We start from the raw sequence: 23,106 nt of genomic DNA on the forward strand, positions 1-23,106 counted from the left end.
GCCCTTCAAATGAGGGCTGCCTGGGATGGGGGGGCTGTCTAAATATTCAAACTACTGTAACATTGCTCAGTAGGTTATGCGCCTGCTGCGAAGTTATGCAGATATTTCTTCATAGCCCTATGCATTATTGACTGTAGCTTCCAGCGCAGCATCATTAAGATTCTGCAAACCCAATTTAGTAACGACCTACCAAGAAGTAGCCTCAGCTCTAGAACTCTGCTATGGATCAATATTCCGCCTTTCCCAAAATGTTGCTTATTTATTGTATTTTATTTATAAGAAATTTGGTTTACATAAAATCATACATTTTCTGCTTAAAATCAATACAGCAAGTACACAAATCATAAAAAGAAATACGTGCTTGTTAAAAGCATTTCTACATTTTCGCTATAGTTACAAAATAAATTGTAAAACCGTTATTTAAAGATATCTGATTTCCCCACATTAGCCTCGTCCATAATTCATCACTATTCAATTGTTCCAGATTACAAACAAATCTGGCAAAATAGCAAAAACTGAAATCTTGTAAAACCGGGCATTAATCAAACAATCTCATTAGTTAGAAACGTATTTCAACACAATCTCATAAAGCATCTTGCATACTTTGCACCCGGGTTTTTAGGCAATCTGGCTGACTCTCAGCCTTTGATAAGCACCTCTATATTCCTGTAGGATTTATCTTAGAAAGATTGATTCATAATTCATTCTTTGGTCCCACATCTTGCAAATGGTTTTCTCTCAGTGCAGACCGCCAACCTCTGGCATTCTCTCCCTTTCTGCCTCCAAAAAATCGCCCACTCCACTATCATGAAAGCCCATGTAATCTGTCTGGGACCAGTACACACCTGCACCCCCTCGATCCACCAACAGCTGAGCAAGCCTCTCAGAAACCAAGGCCTGCTTAGCCATGAAATAATAACATGCACTACAGGATATCATCCCCGTCGCCTGAAAACCCCTATAAACGTGCGTTAATATTCATGAGACACACTTACAGGTAAGCATGACAGTTTCCTCGTGCCCTGGAGTCACAGGCAGACCCTATCATGCTGTGCCTCACGCATTACTTCTGCAAAACGCTGAAAGCACCATGATCCGGGCACAAATCTGGTCATCATGGATGACACCCGCTAGCGAATGGTCTGCAAGCGTTGACTCACTCCCATCAGCAGTAGCTTGCATAGTCAGTGGCTTGTAGAGCAACATATCACCTGGGTATCAATGGTCAGGCTCTGGCGTGGCTGACTTCATTCCTCTCTGACCGACACTCCCAGGTCGAACTTGGGTCCTTCCTCTCCACTATCTTTTTCTCTACCAGTGGTGTCCCCCAGGGGTCTAACCTCTCTCCCTGGCTGTTCAACCAATACCTGGCACTCCTTGCCCACCGCATCGCAGCTCTCTGCCCCAACTTTCAATGCTATGCGGATGACACCCAGCTCATTTTCAGGCTACCCTCGGCCTCCTCCTCTCCTTCCCTCATCTCTAACTGTCTGTCTGCTATCGAGGAGAGGTGTGCCGCCAATGACCTCTGCCTTAATGCCAGTAAGACTAAGATTCTCCTCATCGGCACACCCACTCCCTCCTTTCCTTTTGCTCCCATTGCTGGCTTCTCTTGGTCCTCTTCCTGCTCCCACCTGCAAGGCCAAAAACCTTGGGGTCCTCATCGACTCCACACTCTCCTCTCCTCACATCTCTGACGTCTCCAAGAAGTCACACCACCAGCTGCACCTCCACAGAGGTATTCTGCCTTTCCACTCCTTCCCCCAGAAGCTCACTGTCTCCAGAGCTGTGGTTCTCTCTAGGCTGGAGTATTGCAACAGCCTCTTTCTAAATCTGCCTGCTTCTACACTCCGCCCTCTGCAACTCATCCAGAACAGGACTGCAAGACTTGTCCTTGGCCTCAAGCCCAGGGATCGTATCTCTTCAGGACTGACATCTCTACACTGGCTCCCAGTGGCTGCGAGGATTAAGTTCAAAACCTTCTGCATCATCCACAAGGCCTTCTTGGCTCTGGGGCCTCAATACCTTCAACTCGCTCTTCCTAAATATCTTCCTTCTCGAGCTCTTCGCTCATCTGCCTCCATCTTCTTCAGTGTCAGTAGCTTCTCCAAGAAACGAGTTGGTGGTAGATCGCTTTCCTCGGCGGGTGCCTCCCTCTGGAACAGCCTCCCTGCCTCCCTTAAACTTGAGGAGAACCATCCCCGGTTCCGGAAGCACCTGAAAACCTTTCACTTTGCTTCTGCTTTCTCCCCCCTCTCCTTTGCTGACCTCCTGGCTGAAAACGGTACTGCACGGGCTACCTGGACACCCTCTGATCCCGTGCCCAGGTCCCTCCCCTGCCAGTGTTACACACCCGCACTGCCCACCTGGCAACCCCCGCACTTGGGGACTGTTCTGTATCCCTACAGTCCCCCTACCAGACCTTGATAGCTGATGTCCGCACTTACTCATGCACTTGCCACATGCTGGCCGTTATTTTCTTGTTTTACTATTGTTATTAGCTATTCCCATGTACTGCACTTTCCCTTCCTCCCTTCCCTTGCACTTGCATGATCTGAATGACTACTGGCCTAGTAGGATCGTTGTCTGTCCCCCTTTTTTCCCCTCCCTTGCCTCGTTGTGCCTTGAAACACTTGTGTATAGGCGCAGTATAAATGCCATATCATATCATATCATATCTGGAGAGCCACAGGTTGCATGCCCCCTGTACTAGCTCAACAGAGGAGACACATCTATGTTGTGTCATGTCCAAAGTTTTATCCACACAGGATATGTCAGTGTGGAAGGACACAGACCCATCATGCGCCTAACGTCCTTCTCACTACTTTGGCATTCAATCGATTCAGAGCCAGAATTGAGTGCATATGTAGCCTTCACATGACACCCAGCATGATCCAGAGAGGACATGTTCAACCCAACTACCGGACCATCCACACGGGCAGATTCCAGCCTGCAACCTCCAAGCAAGCCAACAGCACTACAAAACCAAACTACAGGTAGATGTACAGTTTGCAAATGGCTATTAACACAACATGCCACTTAACACCTGCAACCGAGATCTGTATGTGACCTGCAAATCACAAGTTGCACTCCAGAAAGATCACTGGACAGATGCAAAGTATCCCTCATCAACTTGAAGTCTCCAATATTTGGAGATCATCCCACTCTCTCCAGCAAAGACCAAAAACCATCCCCCCCCAGAATGCTGAGTTTCTATTGTTATCCTACTTCAAATGTTAGCATGTCCTTTCCGGTTTACAAGTGAAGTCCACCTCAAACATTTATCAGACTTACGTGCTAGATTTTTTATTCTGTGGCTTATTACAAATGATACATCTTTTAAAAGTTATTCTTTTTATCAGGTGCTGAAGAGCCGATCTCACAGGAGTGCATCTTCAAAGTGCAGTTTTGAGGAGCGGGAGAATGCAACTGAGGCAGTATAGGGAGCAGTGGAACAGGATACAGCCATGGGTAACATGCAAACAGGGCAAACAGGGCATGACAGAGTGTGCCCCGGAGGTCTCCACCACTTTGAGCTGGTAGTGGCCCACACTGTATTACCCAAATTGACCTTTTACAATTGACCTTTTGCACAATTGACCTTATTATAGAGGTTCTAATTGACCTTCTGTACAATTGACCTTTATATTATTTTAGTTATGTTATATATGTATTGGGTTGGTTTTGGATTATAAATAATATAAGGGGATTGGGTGGGGGGTTGCAGGGGTTTTTGGATTGGGTGGGGGGCTGCGGGAGGTTTCCCCCCGCATATATGTCCTAATTGACCTTCTATATTAGGTCTATTCTCCTGAGGTCAATTCTCCCGAGGTCAATTGTGAAAAGGTCAATTAGTATACAACCCCTCAAGTATCAATCAGAGCAAAAGAATGCTTAGAGCCAAATCCAATAAGTTTATATCCAGGGGGATGTCTTGATTATGGTCAAACTAACCCCTTTTCCAACTACTTGGTCTAGTCTTGGCAGCCTGCAGTCCTACTTTTATGCTGGTGGCCGCTCCCAGATTTTATTTCTGGAAATCTTGTCACCCTACTCGTGGGGCCTGTGTCAGGGTCATGATCCTGTCATGGATGAAGGGACGATGTGGGTATCCCACCTCTGAGACCCTGTTATGGGATTGCATGAGGAAACTGGTGTACCAACATGCTTCCCAGCACGTTAATGGGCCAGCGTTCTCTCTTTTCACTTTCAGAATTCCAACTCCAACTCCCACAGTGCACCTGGGAGCAACTGAGAAAATCTGGAATGGAGTGAGAAAAACAGAATCAAGAGCAGCCAGGGAATGGACTGGACCTTTCCCTGTCGAACTGAACGGAGACTCCAAACACCTGACCTGATAACCCGGATGGATCCCACGTGAATGGGGGGCAGCATAAAACAAATTAAAAGTGAGGAGAGAGTGCAAGGAAACAGGAGAGACACAGAAACCCTGCACAAATAGAAGTGGCAAAAAAAACACCAGCCCCTAAAGAAAGTCACAAGGAGAACTGGCAGCCTGAGCCCCCGGCTGCTACCACACCAGAGACTGTTCCCAAAACCATGCTGGAAAAGTGGCTTGGAGGGGGTTGTAAAGCCTCTCACCTGGGTGACTCACCTCCTGGGGTAAAGACAGGAGCAGATTGGGTCCTAGAGTCAGGTTAGCGCTGCAGCCAATGGAAGGGTGAGGTGGAGACAGAACCAGCAGAATCACAATATAAAGGAGTCAAAAGGAAAGGCAGACGTTGGGTTGTTTGGGCGAGGTCAAAGGAAGCAGAGGCAGACCAAGAGACCAGGTGGAGGAGGAACGGTGCAGAGCAGTGGGTGTAGTCGGAGGGAGAAGAGTAGGAGGAGATAAGGGAGAGTCAGAGAGAGACACAGGAAGAGGATCATTAGAGAGTGGAAGGACAGGACCACGGGGGGCCTGAGTATCTGGAACCCTTTTATAGGTCACATTGAGGAGCTTAGAGTAGGGTCAATCTAGATTGCTCCCAGACGAAGATTTAGATTGATAAGGCGTTTGCCTTTAGGCCATCACAAGAAGTAAGACAGAATCTCACTGATCTCTCGAGACCATCCTGGGGTTGAGGGACACTTGGGCAAGGTAGGGTACAGCCTGCACTAGACGAGAGAGAGAGAGACAGACGCCCATTAGAATATTCCACCACCTTCCCCGCCCATTGCGATATATATTTAACAATCATTAAATTGAAATATCTGCTCATGTTCAGTCTGAAGAAGCCACTTATCTCCACTGTTGCAAGAAGACTAGAAATCATCCAACTGTCCCCCAGCTTCAGTGGATGATTAAGGCATGCCATCGCAGGCCCCTTCAATATGCTTTTGTTGCTGCTTTGGAATCTGCAAGGAACCCGGGGTTGGGGACACCCACCCATCCAGCCCCTGTGGGGTGGGGGGCACCCACCCAGCCTCTGCGGCGTGGAGTGGCATCCACCCACCCAGCCTCTGTGGGGTGGGGATACCCACGCACCAAGCCCCTGCGGGGAGGGGCACCCACCCACCCAGCCTCTGCGGGGCGGGGGGCACCCACCCAGCCTCTCCGGCGTGGAGTGGCACCCACCCACCCAGCCTCTTTAGAAGTAATCAGAGTTCTCTGCTGTATTCAAATGCGTTATTAAGTTTCTTTCTGTTCTCCATCTTTATTTCTCACGTCCTAGAACAGTGAACCTGGCCACCGTAATCAGCCACTGCAATGCTAAGGTGCGCTGGGTCCGTGTTAATGCTAAGAACGCTTGTCTGTGCAGCACCGCTCTGGCCCTACGCCCAATTACGAGAGATTTCAATGAAAAGGACATAATAGCTGAGTTTTCAGATCTGCTATCAGTCAAGAGCGAGAAGCATGTGTTCCGATCTCACTTGATAAGCTTATCACATGTGCTGTTTACAAAAAGGGGAAGTGTTCAAGTTTGTTTTTGGTATTCTCGTACTGTAATTGGACTAAGGTGACACACTGTGTACTTTGCAGATCCCAGCATCAGTGGATTTATAAAGAGGGTGCTGAGAAGAAGACCCAGCTTCCCTTTCAATATGAGTGGCCAAGTGAAGTCAACGGGTCTCGATAAAAGCATGGCATTATGGTAACAAAAGTGGCAGTAAGAGAATTACTGCTACGTCTACCACACCGATATACTATGAGTTTGGTGGTAATGCAGAGGAGAAACCCCCAGCAATTGGCAGGAAAGAGTTCCTCTATGTTATATTTAACAACAGGAGGGAATACCACAGCAGAATTACCACACACTGTCATTGTTCCAAGGTCCCAATGGAGTCCTGTGGAGTCTGAATATGGAGTTTAGCATTACAATTCTTCAACTTGTAATCAGGTGGATTTTGGCATTCGTAAGTGGTGGCACAGTAAATGAGGTGGTGGGAATTCCAACAAAAATAGTACTAGCACATAAAGAGGTTCTGTGTTTGACGGCAGTAACCAGAAGCTGATATCCTCAATGAATTTTGAATGTGAGGTGGTAAACATAGAAGAGAGAGAGAGAACCCAAAAGTTAGATGAAACCTCATCCCATGTCTGTCTGCCTCAGAGGTTCCACAGTTCTGCTCCGAGCTGCGTGTGCCTATACAAGCCATGACAATCTCGCCCTCCGGCTAAGGTGCTCATAGGCACTGCATGTCATGGCCTTTTCATTATGTAAGTGATCTTTATTTTGGCCCGATACAGAGAAGGGCATGTGAGAGTTAAGGAGGAGCCAATAAGGATGGCACAGGTTGTCACAGCAGTTCCGGAGCACTCTCCTTGAGGCAGGAGCAGTGCGCAGGGTCCTCTTTGGAATGTGTTAATCATTCTACTGCTTTAAAATCCACAAGAGGGCTGAAATGTCAACTCAAAGTACACTCACTTTTTTGACTCTGTCCAATTTAGATTGCCGGGGCAAACAGTCCACCCAGACTGAGCTCATTCTACACCACCAATTCTCTTACCACTGTACACCACTCTTAACTCTTATTTATTTATTTATTTATTGCATTTATTACTCGCCCAAACCCTTGGGTACCACGGCGATGTTACAGACAGCTTGGTTAAAACATTTCTTGGACTTTGCCAATCGGGCGCAGTGCATGTGAATACAAATAATCATACACGAAGACATTAAATGCAGGGTTTCAGTACAATGATATTTCCTGAAGCATGGAGGGGGATTTTTTAGTCTTGGTTAAATAGCCACGTTTTCAGGGATTTCTTGAAACCTGAGAATGTTTGCTCATTTTTGATGGGGAGGGGAAGAGTGTTCCAATATGTGGGTGCGAGGTATTGGAAACTACTGCCACCTGCCTTGGTTGTCTTGTAGCGGGGGATAGCTAGGAGTAATTGACTGTTAGATCTGAGGGGCCTCTTAGATACTTTTCTGGTGATGGCGTGGTTGAGGTAGATGGGGACACATGCGTGGATGCATTTGAATGTGACGCACAGAGCTTTGAATGTAACCCTGGCTTTGATGGGGAGCCAGTGATGGTTTCTTCTAATATTTGAGATATGATCTGACTTCCTTATTCCAAGGGCCGCCCGAAGGGCTTTATTTTGGATAAGCTGTAGTTTGTTTAGATTGGCTTTTGAGGTACCCAGGTAGAGTACGTTGCAGTAGTCGAGCCTGGATAAGATTAAAGCTCTTGCCAGCGTGATACAATTGGTGGGTGTCAAGAATTGGCGACTGAGAGCAATACGTTTTGCGGTGTAGGATGTAGAGGAAGAGAGGGCGTTGATGTGCTTGGTCATGGTGAGGTTGGCATCAAGGTAGACACCTAGTGTTTTCACTTGTTTGAGTACTGATATGTTTGTGCCATCAATGTTGATGGATGAGTAATCAGGATGTAATGCTTCTATTTTTGATTGGGAGCCCACAATGAGAACCTCAGTCTTCTCATCATTGAGACAGAGGCTATTTAGTGCCATCCAATTTTGGATTATGGCATATATTTTGTTGATAGTGTCAGTGTCTTGAGTGTAGTCTCCCGATAAAGGGATGAGGATCTGGGTGTCATCTGCAAAGTTGGTGTAGATGACACCCATGTCGTCTAGCGCTGAGAAGAGAAGTTTAGTGTATGCATTGTATAATGTTGGTGAGAGACAGGAACCTTGGGGGACACCAATGGGTACTATGATGGGGTTGGCGGCTTGTTTACCTATGGCGACCCTGGAGGTGCGGTCAGCAAGAAAGGATTTGATCCAGGTAGTAGCTTCGGTGGAGAAGTTGAAGTCTTTCGCTAGTGTGGCGCACAGTTTATTATGGTCTACTAAATCAAACGCTGCGGAGAGATCGAGTAGGAGGAGGATGCAGAGTTTCCCTGAGTCTCTGATGGTATCCATCTGGATTTTTAAGTCAAGGAGCGCCGTTTCTGTGCTATGGTTGGGGCGGAAGCCTGATTGCCTCGTGCCAAGGAGGTGGTTTTGTTCGAGGTGAGTTTGGACTTGGTTGTATGCTAATTTATCCAATATTTTGAGGAGAAATGGGACAGTTGTTATTGGCCTGTAATTAGTGGGCACAGTGGGGTCTAGGGTAGGTTTTTTCAGGAGAGGGGTGACCCAGGCTTCTTTAATGCTAGCTGGTACTAGGTTAGTATTGAAGGAAGCGTTGACGAAGTTGGTGATAATGGGGGTGAGGGTGTGAGCGCAGGATTTGACTACTGATGCGGGGACAGAATCGCCTTTGCAGTTGGAGGCTTTAAGTTTGGCGATGGTGTCAAACACTACATTTTGGGATACTGGTGTGAAATGGAATGGGGCGCTGGTGAATTCCTGATGTGGTCGATTTAGGTTAAGGAGGGCAGGTTTGTTGGCTAGTGATTGTTTTTTGGATGTGATTTTTATTTGGAGTAGTTCAATTTTGGCTGTTAGTGCGTCTTGTATAGTGGTGCACCATTCCTTGCTGGGGATGGTTGGGTTTATGGCTGGAGTGGGGTTTTCCAATTCTTTTAGAATGGCAAATAATTCCTTGGTATCTGAAGTAGCATTGCTGATCCTATTATTATACGCATTAGATTTGTAGGTAATAGTAGCTGTTTTATAGGTTTTGTTTATTTCTTGGTAGGCTTTTTCTGCCTCTGCAGTAGGATGCTTTCTGTAGGCATGTTCACACGCGCGTTTGGTTCTTCTGAGGGCGATAAGATCATCATTGAACCAGAAGCTAGATCGCTTGTCTGAGCGTTTTGCCTTGGTGGTGAGCGGTGCTATAGCATTAATGGTTGCAGTGAGGCAATTGTGATATATGTCTGCTAGGAGGCAGGGGTTGTCACTGGTGATCGAGGTAGAAGCTAGGATTTTTGAAAGAGGAGGCGTGAAGTTTTCTGGCGTGAGTTTGCGGGCGTTTCTAGTTTCATAGGTAATCATAGTTTTAGGTTTCTTTTGTGTGGGTTCGGAGGGATTGATTGTAAATACAATGTTATGGTGATCGGTCCAAGTAAGAGGGGAGATGACCTCAATGGTTACGGGGGTATTAAGGGAGAGGATCCAATCAAGAGTCCTGCCTTTGATATGTGTGGGTGCATTAACTAGTTGGCTGAAACCCATGTCCTTCAGGGCGGAGTGCAGTGATTCTGCTTTGGCATCTTGGCTGTCATTGAAACCTAGGTTAAGGTCACCCAGGATGATGTATTTCGAGACAGGTTTTAAAAGTGGAGCTAATAGCAACGGAATTTCAGTCTCTGGATGGTTGTTGGGGCTAGGTGCTCTATAAATTACTATTAAATTAATAGTAGTTTTGGCATTTATGGGAAATTTTACGAGTAATGTTTCATACCCTTCAATACTTTCAATGGGACAAGATCTAAGCTGTAATTTAGTCTTGGCTATAATAGCAACACCGCCTCCTTGTGAGTGGGTCCTATCTGTTCTGAATATGGTGTAGTCGGAAGGGATTGCCAGAGTTAGTAATGGACCTGATGCTTGATGGAGCCAGGACTCTGTGACTACTAGTATGTCGAGCTGTGATTCCATAATGAGGTCGTGAACTTCTATAGCATGCGCCCCTAAGGAGCCGGCATTGATAAGCGCTCCTTTAAAGGTGGATAGCAATTTATTGGGGGTGTCCGGAGCTGGTTTGGAAGTAGTGTTGGGTTTCTGGCTAGGAGTATGGTTTTGATGAGGGGGAGGTACTCTGGGCTTAATTTGTTTGGGAGGTGTGTGTTCATATTTGACTGGGTTGGGGTGGTTGAAGGTACGAGACCTTAATCGGAAGTGTCTTGCTACACCTGTCACAGGGTTAGAGAATTTTTCGGTATGGCTGTGGTGAGGTGACTCTGCTGTGGGCAATACATGTGAGATTGGATCAGGGCTGATAGCATGATGCTTGATGGTATTCAGATAGGTCCTAGGAGTGAGACTTACGCTGTTTGGGAATGGGGGAGTAGAGGGAAGGAACGGTGTAGGACATGGGATAGGGTGATGCCGGGGGCATGCCGGCTTGCTGAGACCGTTATTATGGGGCCAGTAGTAGTGGGCCAAGCAGGGTGTGTGGTTGGGGAGAATGCAGAACGGGAACATGATGAGGGGCAACCAAGTTTGCATATTGGATTAGTGTCAGGGCGAGCTGCGACCATAAGGCACAGTGCTAACTCCTCAAAGTGGTCTGTATGCGACCAAAGGGCACAATACGGCAGTCTAATGTGGTCTGTATGTGACCAAGGGCACAATACAGCCGTTTAAAGTGGTCTGTAGGCGACCAAAGGGCACAATACAGCAGTCTAATGTGGTCTGTAGGCGACCAAAGGGCACAATACAGCAGTCTAATGTGGTCTGTAGGCGACCAAAGGGCACAATACAGCCGTCTAATGTGGTCTGTAGGCGACCAAAGGGCACAATACGGCAGTCTAATGTGGTCTGTAGGCGACCAAAGGGCACAATACGGCAGTCTAATGTGGTCTGTAGGCGACCAAAGGGCACAATACAGCAGTCTAATGTGGTCTGTAGGCGACCAAAGGGCACAATACAGCAGTCTAATGTGGTCTGTAGGCGACCAAAGGGCACAATACAGCAGTCTAATGTGGTCTGTAGGCGACCAAAGGGCACAATACAGCAGTCTAATGTGTCTGTAGGCGACCAAAGGGCACAATACAGTAGTCTAATGTGGTCTGTAGGCGACCAAAGGGCACAATACAGCAGTCTAATGTGGTCTGTAGGCGACCAAAGGGCACAATACAGCAGTCTAATGTGGTCTGTAGGCGACCAAAGGGCACAATACAGCAGTCTAATGTGGTCTGTAGGCGACCAAAGGGCACAATACGGCAGTCTAATGTGGTCTGTAGGCGACCAAAGGGCACAATACGGCAGTCTAATGTGGTCTGTAGGCGACCAAAGGGCACAATACGGCAGTCTAATGTGGTCTGTAGGCGACCAAAGGGCACAATATGGCAGTCTAATGTGGTCTGTAGGCGACCAAAGGGCACAATATGGCAGTCTAATGTGGTCTGTAGGCGACCAGTATTAGAGACCGTGAGCACATTTCAGTAGAAGGGGTTAAAATTACAAGCATACAGTAGTGTCTCCAGTGCTGGCATGTACTTACAGTACGTTTTCATTGTCCGAGTGGTAGTCTATCCGTTGGAGAGTAGTAAAAATGTGCAGGGGGGGTGGCCACGCCGCGCTCCCATGCGCGTAACAGGCGCAGGAACAGGCCTTTGTATGGCCTTCGGACTGGCCGCCGGCGAATCCGCCTGCCGGCGGATCCAGCTGATGTAATCGAGGCTCAGCCTCGGTTTCGCGCCGCGCCCGGCATCTCCTCCATTCTCATCCTTCTAGTCGGTTCCACTGCCTTTAACTCTTTGTATCATCCCCCCTTCCTTTAAACGCATTCCCTCTTTGGCTTCAAGGACACCATACAGACTGCGTGTCCCCTATCTCTCTGACAACTTCTCTATCTCACGGGATGCCTGCCCCTCCACGCCAGTACCTTTTCCTATGGGTGTCCCTCAAGAAGCAGTCCTTGGCCCACATCTCTTCACCCTATATACGTCCTACCTCTGCAAATACAGATCCTTCCTTGGCTTTAACTAGTACCTCTTCCCTATCAATGTTCAGATATTCTTCCCCTTCATCAGCTGCTCCCCTGAAATCTCCAAACGCATAACCAACTGTCTAACCTCCATCTTGTACTGGATGGTTCTATGATATGATAGCTTATTTATAACGTGCTTAATAGCCATAGGTTTCTAAGCGCGGACCCGCGGATCGAACCTGTGTTAGCTCTGTGTCGTCTTGCTTCGAAGGCAAGCACTTTGCGCGTGAGCTATCCTCCCGAGATATGCTGCCTCATGCTAAACTCTTCAAACTAAAAAGTCATCTTTATCGCTTTGTGTAATGCAAACCCCACTCTCACCACTCTTCTCTTTCACCCGCTGACCTCTTAACCCCATTAGCCATAGCTCTTGCCATGGGGTTCTCTTTGACAGAGACCTGAAAACCCTACCAGTTCATCACGACCACAGCCAGACTCAACCTATTTTGAACAATCTCCCCACACTTCATACACCACTCAAATCTCTACTCTTCTGCTCAGCAGACTGGAATACTGTGAGAGCATACTTCCTGGTCTACCCCTATTCTTTTGCTCCCCTCAACAAACTCTGCAACTTTATTGGACTAAGACCCTCTTCTGTCTACCCAGATGTTTCCACATCCCTACTTACCTTCACCATGCTGGATGGCCCTCCAAAATCGCTCCCTAGTTTAGTTCCTGCTAATTGTCTCTAAGTCCATATCTGGTCATGGGTCTAATGGGTTTGTTCAAGCCGCAAGGAACAACTTTTTCAAAATGTGTGTCGGTCATCCAGGGAAAAAGGATTTTTCGAGAAGGACTGCTGGCATCTGCCAACACACAAATGACACCCAAGCTTTTAAGGGGGGGTGCAATGGGTGTCAGGGTTTCCACAGGTCTGATGGGTGGGGCATCATTCAGCAGGGTGGGGACACTGGGGCAATCGATTGAGGCCCCTTATCCTAGAGGGCTCGATTTAGCAGGAGGGGGGGAGCTGAGTGGGGAGGCTAGTGGGGGATGGGGCAGGCCAGGGTGGGTACTGTCCGGGATGGACCACATGAGTAGTGGGCAGTGTCCCCAGCAGTGTGTTCAGAGGGTTCAATGTGTGGGATGCTGTGGGGGGCGCCGCCAAAGGAGGACCACAGGGTCACCTTTGGGGATGGGTAAGAGGGCTCAGTACAGCTGCAAGTTTGTCCACAGTGGTGAAGGGAGTTAGTGGAACACCATCATCCCAGTGAGCAGCAGCATGGGGAGGGGCTATGCCCCCCACCTCCAACAGGAGCAGAAGGGGAATTGTACGTCCCTGGGCCAGATATCTCAGTGTAGTGAGATGGCTGGAACGTCATCACCTAAAGAAAGTGGAGGGAGATTTTGGACAGCTCCCCCCAGTGACGGTGCAGCAGTGATGGAGTTCAAAATGAGTGGGGAGAGATTTGGACGGCTCTCCCCAGCGGCGGTGCAGCGGCGATGGGGTGTGCGCTCCACATGACAACGGTTTGAACGATGAGGTGAGCAGAGATTTCAACTGAAGGTGCATTGGTGTTTGGGCAGGGTAGGGTTAAGGCTGGTGGTGTGAAGGGTGTTGGAGATGTATTTGGTGGATAAAGGATGTGATATAAATATAATAAACAATGAATGAATAAAGGAAAATATATATTAATCATGAAGGAAGAGTGGATATCCCAGGTTGGAACAGGGTTAGGGCAGGTAATATTAAAAAAAGAAATGGCATTAGGGAACTTGAGGGTCAGGAAGGTGGATTGAAAGGGATGATGAGGGTGAAGAGAGGGACAGTGAGGATGAGCCAGGGGCGGGGGAGGAGGATATGATATGATAAGCGATTTATAACGCGCCTGTACACAAGTGTTTCTAGGAGGTACGAGACGAGGAAGGGAACACAAAGGGAGAACAAAACAACAATCTTACTAAGCCTTGTGATATTCAAATCGGGCAAGTGCGAGATGCAAAGTGCAAGGGGTGGGATAGGGAAAGTGCCATGGGGAGAAAAAGGGGAAGTGCAATCAGGGCAGCAATGCGTTGAGTAAGTGCAGCTAGGGCAACGTGGCTCTGAGTAAGTGAAAGGAGGAAGGGGACTGTAGGGTTCCAGATACAGCCCCTTGTTTGCAGAAGGCTTGGAAGGAGTGCAGGGGCTATGAGTCAATGGAGGGCGGGGTACCCATGAGACTCTGAGGGTAGCCAGTTATCGCAGTATACAGGTTGCTCAGCTGGGGAGACTGAGAGAGAATGCAGAAGAGAAGAGGAATGTCTTGAGCTGCATCCAGAACTTCAGGTGATCTGGCTCAGGTTTGAGAGGGACAGGGAGGTCATTGCAGAGGGAGGAACCTGCAGGGGATAGAGATCTACCCCCCTCACTCTCTGCCTGCGAAGCATCTGACCATCAGCGATTTGGCGGTGGCTGAGCAAAGGGCTCGAGAAGGAAGGAGTGAGACAGAGGGAAGGTGAAAATAGTTTTGGGTTCTATTTTAAAGTGAAGGCAGGGATTTGGTGTTAAGGTAAGGGGTGCTTGGTTAAGTGAGAGAAGCCTGCAGTCGTTAAGGTGAAATGAGGGTGGCCTACTATAGTGTTAAGGGGCATGAGGTTTCAGAGCCAGGCCCAGCAAAGAGCAAGGATCAGGGGTGTTGTGGTTTTATGGCCCCTCTTGGTAATGCAGTTTAGGAGCGTGTTGATACTGCAGGCCCAGCCTGTGCCTTTTTACGGCCCAGTTATTGGTTGCCCACCCGGGACAGGGCTGGGGTGGGTGTGAGGGGGCAGGAGGTAGAAGGCAGCCAGCAATCTTTGGGGGGAGGGGTTAAAGCGGGAGGGGTAGCAGTGACAGGGTGGAAAGGGAATAGTGGATATAAGCATACCGGGTCAAGAAGTTGTTGGGTTTGTGTGAAAGGCAACACAGTAATAATGTTGTTGTACCTCTGTTCATTTTGTGGCATAAGGGGAAGTTTGGTTGGGGACTGTTGAGTTTGGTGAGAGTTAAGATGGGTGAATACAGGTCAACAAACAATTTGGATAGGAAGAAGGAGAGTGGAATGGGAGGGGACAAACATTGTATCGGTGTGGAGTTGTGCATTCTCGGCACAGGGATAGAGAGGATGGCTTAAAAAAAGAGGAGAAAGGGTAAAATGGAAATAAGGGGAAGGGTTCAAGAATTTATAATAAATAAATAAATAAATAAAATGGTGGGGTGTAAAAAGGAGCTATATCAGAGGATGTGCACTTGGGTGAAGGCGCGGAAGAAGAGCGGCACACCAGGGGATTAAGTGTTACGTTATTTTATGTTCTGTTATGTTATGTTATGCTATGTTATGTTATGTTATGTTTCTAAAGTGCACGGTCACCACAAGGTATCTTGGTGCTAGAGGGCAAAGTACACAGCCATTACAGGAATACCACTCTGCCTAAAACAGATTCTTTTTTACGCTTTTCTAAAGGCCAGATAGTTGGATAATTTTTTTATAGCTAACAGAAGCTCATTCCATAGATGAGCAGCTGCTATGGAAAAAGCTTGACCTCCAATTTGCATCAGTCGGAAGGAAGGCACACAAAGCAGATCAGCTGAGGCAGAGAGCAGACATCGATTAGGAAAGTAGCGGGTGAACTTTACTCATAGAAATTCCATTGCCTGGTCGTGCAGCACCCGATGGACGATACATGGCTCTTTGAACCTGGTGCATTGAGTCACAGAGAGCCAGTGAAGAACTGGTGAAATGTGGGCCCCATAGGGCATACCTGTTACCACGTGAGCTGCCAGGTTTTGTAAACGTTGCAGTCGCCAAATCAGCCCCTTCAGCAGCGCCAAGTAAAGAGAATTACAATAGTCCAGCTGGGCTAGCACCAAAGCTGCCACCACTGGCGGACGAATAGGGGCAGAGTTCAAAGGAAACACTTTCTTTAGTACTTTGAGCTGAAAATGGCCGGCTTGGCAAACGGCTATTTGGCTATCCATAGATAGAGATGAAGACAGGACTACACCCAAGTTTTTCACCTTCACAGCCAGAGCCGGATGGGGACCAAGAGAGGGGGGCCAGAAGGAGGACACTCAGAGTGAAGGATCGAGAGGACAACCCACCACCAGCACCTCAGTCTTGTCTCCGTTCAATTTTAGCCAGTTGTAGTTCATTCATTCCCCCACGGCCGCCAGGCACCTCTGCAGGCACAATGACACCTCAGCCTGATCAAAATCTAAATGGATCAGGATCTGGGTGTCGTCGGCATACGAGTAGCACCTGACGCGAAGGAGCGGATGAGACACAGAAGTGCTCAGCTGTAAATATTAAATAGAATCAGAGACGAGGAAGAACCTTGTGGCACACCACAACTGAGAATGCACAGGGCAGAGAGGAAAGGAGGCATGGAGAGAGTCTGAGAGCGAGCTGCCAGAAACGACATGAACCAGGCCAGCACTTGCCCCGATATACCCATCTGGGCAAGACGGGACAGCAGAATGGGGTGGTCGACAGTGTCAAATGCCGACAGATCTAACAGAATCAGGGCACCCACACCACCTGCATCCACCAGACTAGCCATATCATCCTGGACGGAGACCAGGACACTCTCTGGGCCCTTGCCAGGCCTAAAGCCCGACTGAGCAGGGTCCAAGAGGTGAGAAGATTAGAGGAATGTGGAAAGTAAAGGTGACAGCAAGGACTCCAAGAGCTTTGTGAGGAAAGGAAGAAGAGAAATGGGGTGGAAGTTACATAGAACAGAAGGGTCCAGTGATGGCTTCTTCAAGAGAGGGATAACCCTAGCAGCTTTAAACTCCGGCGGGACCAGCCCTAACTGGCAGGAATCATTAATAGCTACAGTGATCTCCATCAGGAGATCCGGGGAGATCTTTTTCATAACAGCCAGTGGGACTGCAACAGAGGCAGAGCACGACTTAATCTTTTGAATGGCAGTTAGCACAGTCTCCTCCGAGAACCTCAGAAAGGACGACCACCTCATAGGACCAACAGGGCCCACAGATTCAGGAGAATTGTTCTCACTAATGGATGAAGTATTTGCCACCATAGAGATGTTTGAAGGAATAGTCATGATTTTGGTGATAAAATATTGTGAAAGAGCATAATTCTCGAATGGGTGTGACATTAGGAGTCAGTTTAATTGATGAAGAAAGAGATTTGACTGCTGCAAAAAGAGCCTTAGGTTGGCATAGTGAGGACTCAGTTTTCATAGTTAGATATAGTGTTTTGGCTGCTTTAATAGCTAATGAGTAGGCTGCCGAGCAGGCCTTATACTGTACTCCAAAGGTAGAGTCGTGGGCCCTGTGCCTTGCCCAAAGTGGGCAGTGATGCTACGTGAAGTAGCAGGGTGTGTGGATTGAACTGCATGGATGGGGTGCACGGACGGCCCCTGGTGCAGTGGGGGGAACAGCAATGAGATTAAACATTTGCAAGGGTGAGCATGGTGGCACATTGACCTAGAAGGAGGGATGCAGGTTCACTGCGTGCAGTGCGCAGAGGGAATTTAACTGCATGGACAGAGGACGCGTGTATGGCAACTGGTGCAATGGGGTGACAGCAGGTGAGGTACATAGCAGAGAGCAGGGGAGCAGGTCTTTACAAGGGGGAACACAGGGGTACATTGACAAATGAGGAGGGTGGTGGAGTTACTGTATGGGGGGAGAAGGAATTAAAGTGCATGGACAGAGGGTTCAGGTACTGCCCCCTTTGCAGTGAAGGAACAATAAGAAGGGGTGCTGCTTTAGGAGCGGGGAGCAATTGTTATGGTCGGGGTGAGTAAAGGGGAGTACCCATGCATGAGTACATTGGTTGGTAGATGGCCATGAGATGTTTTGCAATATGCTGGCCCCCAAACAAATGAGGATGGAATCGGTCTAGAGTTACAAAGTATTACAGGGATTGGCAGAGGAGACGAGGAGAGACAGATTGCAGTTGGATTGATGAATACGGAAAAGGAAAGTGGTTAATTGCAACAAAAGTTGGGGGTTTTTGAGGGGACAGCATAGGTTGGTAGAGGAGACTGGGGCGATATCCGCAATAACTTTTATTGCATTGACACCACACAGGTCAGGGCTCGTAGTGGGTAAGAAAAGTAATTAAATAAATAAATAAAATAATAACAATAAGGGGAGCATCGGTGGAGGCTCAGGTTTTCAGAACACATTTGTTGGTGGCACCAGAGGTCTGGTCGGCAGGTGGTATCGGGAAGAAGGGAGTAGATGAGCATGGGGAATAAGGGCAAAAGGGTGTGGCTCTAAAAAAATAAATAAATAATAATTAAAAAATAATAATTAAGTAAAAGGGTCCGATGTGTTGGCAAGGACCTATTGGGGATATGAGGAAGTGTTTGAGGGGGAGTGAATGGGTTAGCTGGATAGAAAGTAGAGGAAAGGGTTTTGGTGAAAATGGGGGGGGGTTAGCAAGTTAGAGGGGAAGAGGTTCAACGAGGTGGGACAAACATGTGTTGGGGCATAGGATCCAAGTCCAAGTGGGTGGTGTATTATAAGGGTGCTAGTGCAGAGTTACAATGGCCTAATTGTGGGAGCTTTGGGATAGTGAAGTTGGTATGAAAAATAATAAGTAATTAAATTCATATTCTCAATAAGAGGGGAAAATAAGTTATTTGGCTGCAATGGGGAAGGGAGGGACAGTGGTGCCCTGTTATGAAACAGAACATTTGGCAGCCACGTAAAGAATAAGAATAGGTTTTGGTTATCAGGTCAGGTGGGAGAATAGGACACCAGAAAAAGGTGGTAAGGGGTTGGGTTGTGAGAGTATTAGCAGCACAGGAAATGTTACGGGACGTAGTGTTGAAGGTAAAGGAAGGAGGGTAAATTACACAAGAGGAGGAAAAAAAGAATGGTTTTCCCAGTTTGGGGATTTTATGTCTAGGAGTAAGATTGTTGGGTGGGGGAATGTTTAAAAGAAAGGGAAAGTGATTGAACAGTTCAACAAGAATGTAAATAGGAAGATAATATGGGAGGTGGGGCAGAAAGAACAGCTCTGGGGTCGGGTGACAGGGGGTTCTGGTCACGGTTGGTTAAATGATGGTTGGTTGAAGCCGAAGGATTATTATGGAGGTAACAAGGCTGGTTAGTGCTGTTTGGACAGACAGGCTAGCCCGGGGTTACACGAGAGGGGAAGAGGTAGGGAAGAAAGATGGGCAGTGGCTCGGGGAGAGGACATGGATGAAGTTTGGAAAGATGTGTGGAAGTTGAAGGGGAAAAGGAATATTTGAAGGCAGGGAATGGGCGCTGGAAGTGGGTTTACCTCATGTTTAACGTTTTGTTTTGTTTGTAAGGGGCCAGGTTAACGTAGTTTGGAAGCTATGGTCTGTCCCATTAAAGTGACTTTTTCCACTAATGGCGAGTCTGATTATTTTGTGCAGTTTAGCCCGATTGGGAGTCACATCCCATGCAGCCGCCTATTCAAATAAACAAAAGCACACCACTGGCTGCGGGTTAGCTCAGCAAGATGTGGCACTACTATGTTCCGACCTGTACAGGATTCACGTTCAAATCGCCAAGGGGTGGGAAAAAATAGGTGCCCTTCCCTGCTGTCCAGGAACGGTGCTCCGGGTTACAAAAAGTAAGGGAATGATGGTGGATTTCCCGAAAAGTCATACCCTTTATTGCCCGCCTAGTTCGACATCTGGAGCCAAGTAATAATAATAAGGATGGGTAAGGAAAGGCTATTTGGGAGACCAAATGAGGAGTGTTCTTAAAGGTATACGCCCATTTCATCGCATATTTTATTTTCAATACTCCATTCCTGCATTTCCTGCAAGTGTGAATTGGTCACATACATACTTTTCCGTCGCCCTTACCTACACCTCACCTCGCTTCCCTGAAGCTGCTTCTTCATTACGTGGCTTGTTCTCCCTGTAAAACATCTTTTCCTTCGCTGTTGCGTCTTTTGGGTTTCTCCCTCGTTGGCTGTGGGTTTCCGATGGTGAACGGGCCGATGTAGTGCAAAGGGATTCAGGGTTGCACGGGTTCCCCCACTTGTCTGACGTTCCTTCTAAACTTCCGACAATCTTGCGAGATTCCATATCTCGCTTCCCGGAGTAGAAAGCATGTCAGTTTATTACTGATGCATTCATTGATCCCCTTTCAAAAGTAAGAGATGTTTGTTTAATTTGTTTTATAAGTTTTCTACCCATTGCACCGCCGATGGCCTTTCTTCACCACCTCGGGCAGCATTTAATCGTGTTCGCGCACTTTGCAAGTATTTATTTCTCGCGTATATCGTCTTCGACATAATCGGATACGATAAGATCATGTAGAGCCTTCTCAAATAGTAATCTTGTTGCCGTGGGATCGATGAGCAGAACGATTAGCATTGCCAAATGTCCACTCTTTGTTGCCTTTTGCTCCTTGTGGTATCAGTTGTTTTATCTTCCATAACTTTGAATGTAGTTAACAGCACATTTCTGACACTGTGAGAATTGCTCCTAGTGGGGCAAAGTATTTCCTAATTATTCAGTGCTATGCCATGGCATCTCCTCCTGCTGCTTGGTCAGCCAGGGATGCTATGCCTGCTGTTGTGCAGCTTGTGAACTTCATCAGCCATTCCAGCCAGGCAAAGAAAAAGCTGGCCTTCCCACTATATATGGGTGTTAATATTTTGTTCAGTGAAGACATATGTGTAATATTAAAATAAGCATGGAAAGGTAGCAGGCAACAGTTTCAACATCAGCAAGCTTTGCATATGGGCTTTGTCTTTTGTAATGGGATGGCAGGCCGAACAACAATGGTCAGGAGCGTGGCTTGGAGCAATGTCAGAAGTTATGATTCATTCAAAACCTTCCAGCAATCACCTTCTTCCTAAGTCACCCCAAGTGTGACAGTTATGCTGAGATGTGGGTTCTGAGCTTTCTATGCCTAGAGATCCAAGCTACACCTCACTGACAATAGCCAATAAGCCTGTAACATGTCTGAGTTTGCTTGTGTTCTCTTGCAGAAGGGATCTGGACTAGCAGATTGGGCTGCACTACCCCTTGTGGTGTGCTATCAAAACATATTTGCATATGGTCTTTCCCCTTCTGTAATGGCATGGCGCCTAAAAAAGTATGGTCTGGAGGACCCATGATTGTGCCCAGAGCCATGCCAGAGGTCATGATTCATTAAAAACCTTACAGACATCACCAATCAATTTTGCCTAAGTAACTCAGAGTGCGATGGTATGGCCAGAAGTAGGTTGCAAGCTTTCTGCGCCTAGAGATCCAAACTACTTCTCACTAAAGATGGCTAATGAGCCTACCACATAAATGTCAGGGGTTGCATTTGGTCATGTGCAGAGGGGCTGTGATGTAGCATTTCAGGTTGGAATTCCCCTCTTGGGGGAAAGGAGCCGGATTTACATATGTTTATTTCCCTTCTGTATTGGAATGGCAGGCTGAAAACGATGGTCTGGTGGTTTACCGAGGGGTTATGATTCATTAAAAACCTTCCTGCCATCATCTTCTGGTGATGACTGAAGATCACAAGGAGACATGTTGTGAGTTTGAGTGTTGTCTAAACAGGGTTAGAGATGGAGCTGCCTTGGCCTAGGGCAGGTTTCTGAGCTGAGAGCGAGGGACAGAAAGAGCACTGACAGATCAGAGAGAAAGAGGCAGGCCAAACAGCATTTAACATCGGTGGGCGGCCTCCACATGAGACAGGCCCATGGGAGCCCAGAAACCAGGGAATAGATGGGAGCTGCAGAAGGAACTGGGAGGTCAAGATGGAAGTGACTGCAGAGCTACTGGGGAAGGTTTAGGAACACTTTACAGGGGGATATTAGCATGCAAAGTAATGAGGCAGGTAATGTTTGTATGTGAGATTGAAATTTGCGCAAAATAGAGTAACTATGGATTAACAAAACAGAGAAGCTAGTATGCTGTGCACCCCAAGAAAGCTTGTAGAATATTGTGACCTAATAATCATTTTCAAAGCTTATCAGAAAAATATGTTTGAAGAATAAATCAAATAGTATTTCAGAAAGAAGGAACAAGACAATCCCCTCACAGCCAAATCAGAGAATCCTCTCAAAGTTAGCCAGCCCAATATCACCAAAGAAAGATTTCCACTACAGCTAGTTAGTCCAGGATCACCAGAGATTACTCTCACAGCTATTTATACCAGGATCACCAAAGAATATGTTCACAACTAGTTAGAACAGGATTACAAGAGAATACACTCACATGCATTTATAACAGGATTGCCAAGAATCCTCTCGCATGTAGTTGGATTAGGATCATCAGAGAATCCTCCCACTGGCAGTTATAATAGGATCACCAGAGAATCATCTCACAGATAATTAGACCCGGACCACCAGTGAATCCTGCCACAGCTAGTTGGACAAGGATCATCAGAGAATACCTTCACAGTTAGAAAGACCAGGATTAAAAGAGAATAGACTCACAGGCAGTAAAGTCAGTATCACTAGAGAGTCCTCTCACTGGTAGTCAGTCCAGGATCACCAGAGAATTCTCTCACTGGCAGGTAAACTGGGATAACCAGAGAATCGTGGTACAGAGAATTAAACCAATGTCACAATTACTTGGGAAACCCCTGCAGAATCTGGTCCTCCCCCAAAATGACCCAGCATAGTGGGCTCGTTGGTTGCCTACACGGCCATCAATCTGGATTCCAATTGCTTGCATCTCCTGACACTAACTCTCCTGCTGTTCACATTCTACTTGATCTTTTCTATGCATTTGATATGGTCAACTACGCCATCTTGATTAAACAGCTCCATGAAACCCTTGGTATCTCTGAGCGGGTTGACCTCCTTACTCACTGACCATCCCTCCCAGGTCATTGTGGTCTCTTTCTTCTCTCCTACCTCTATCTCCACCTATGGCGTTACCCAGCGGTCTAACCTTTCACCCTGGCTCTTCAATGTCTATCTCGCTCCATTCGTGCTCCTTATCTCCACTTTCTCCCCTCATTTCCTGTGTTATGCTGATGACACACAACTCTTCTTCAAACTTCCCTCGTATGCTCTCCCTACTTCCTCTACCATTCCTGACTGCCTATCTGCTATCCAGTCCTGGTGTACCTCCAATGATCTCTGCTTATTGGGACTCCTTCTTTGTTCCCTTCACTCGGGCCACCCTCTATGCACTCTCCCCCATCCCACATCGGAAGCCT

The 23,106-nt window shown here is 47.3% G+C and overlaps 1 protein-coding gene across 2 annotated transcripts in view; it reads right to left on the reverse strand.

Annotated features, from left to right (window-relative positions):
* TOR4A (torsin family 4 member A) overlaps positions 1–23,106 on the reverse strand; it is a 265,452-nt gene that overhangs the window by 92,186 nt on the left and 150,160 nt on the right. The gene's annotated exons all lie outside the window — the stretch shown is intronic.

This window comes from Ambystoma mexicanum, chromosome 8 (genome assembly GCF_040938575.1).
Source record: "Ambystoma mexicanum isolate Mex_15411 chromosome 8, UKY_AmexF1_1, whole genome shotgun sequence".
Taxonomy (NCBI): domain Eukaryota; kingdom Metazoa; phylum Chordata; class Amphibia; order Caudata; family Ambystomatidae; genus Ambystoma; species Ambystoma mexicanum.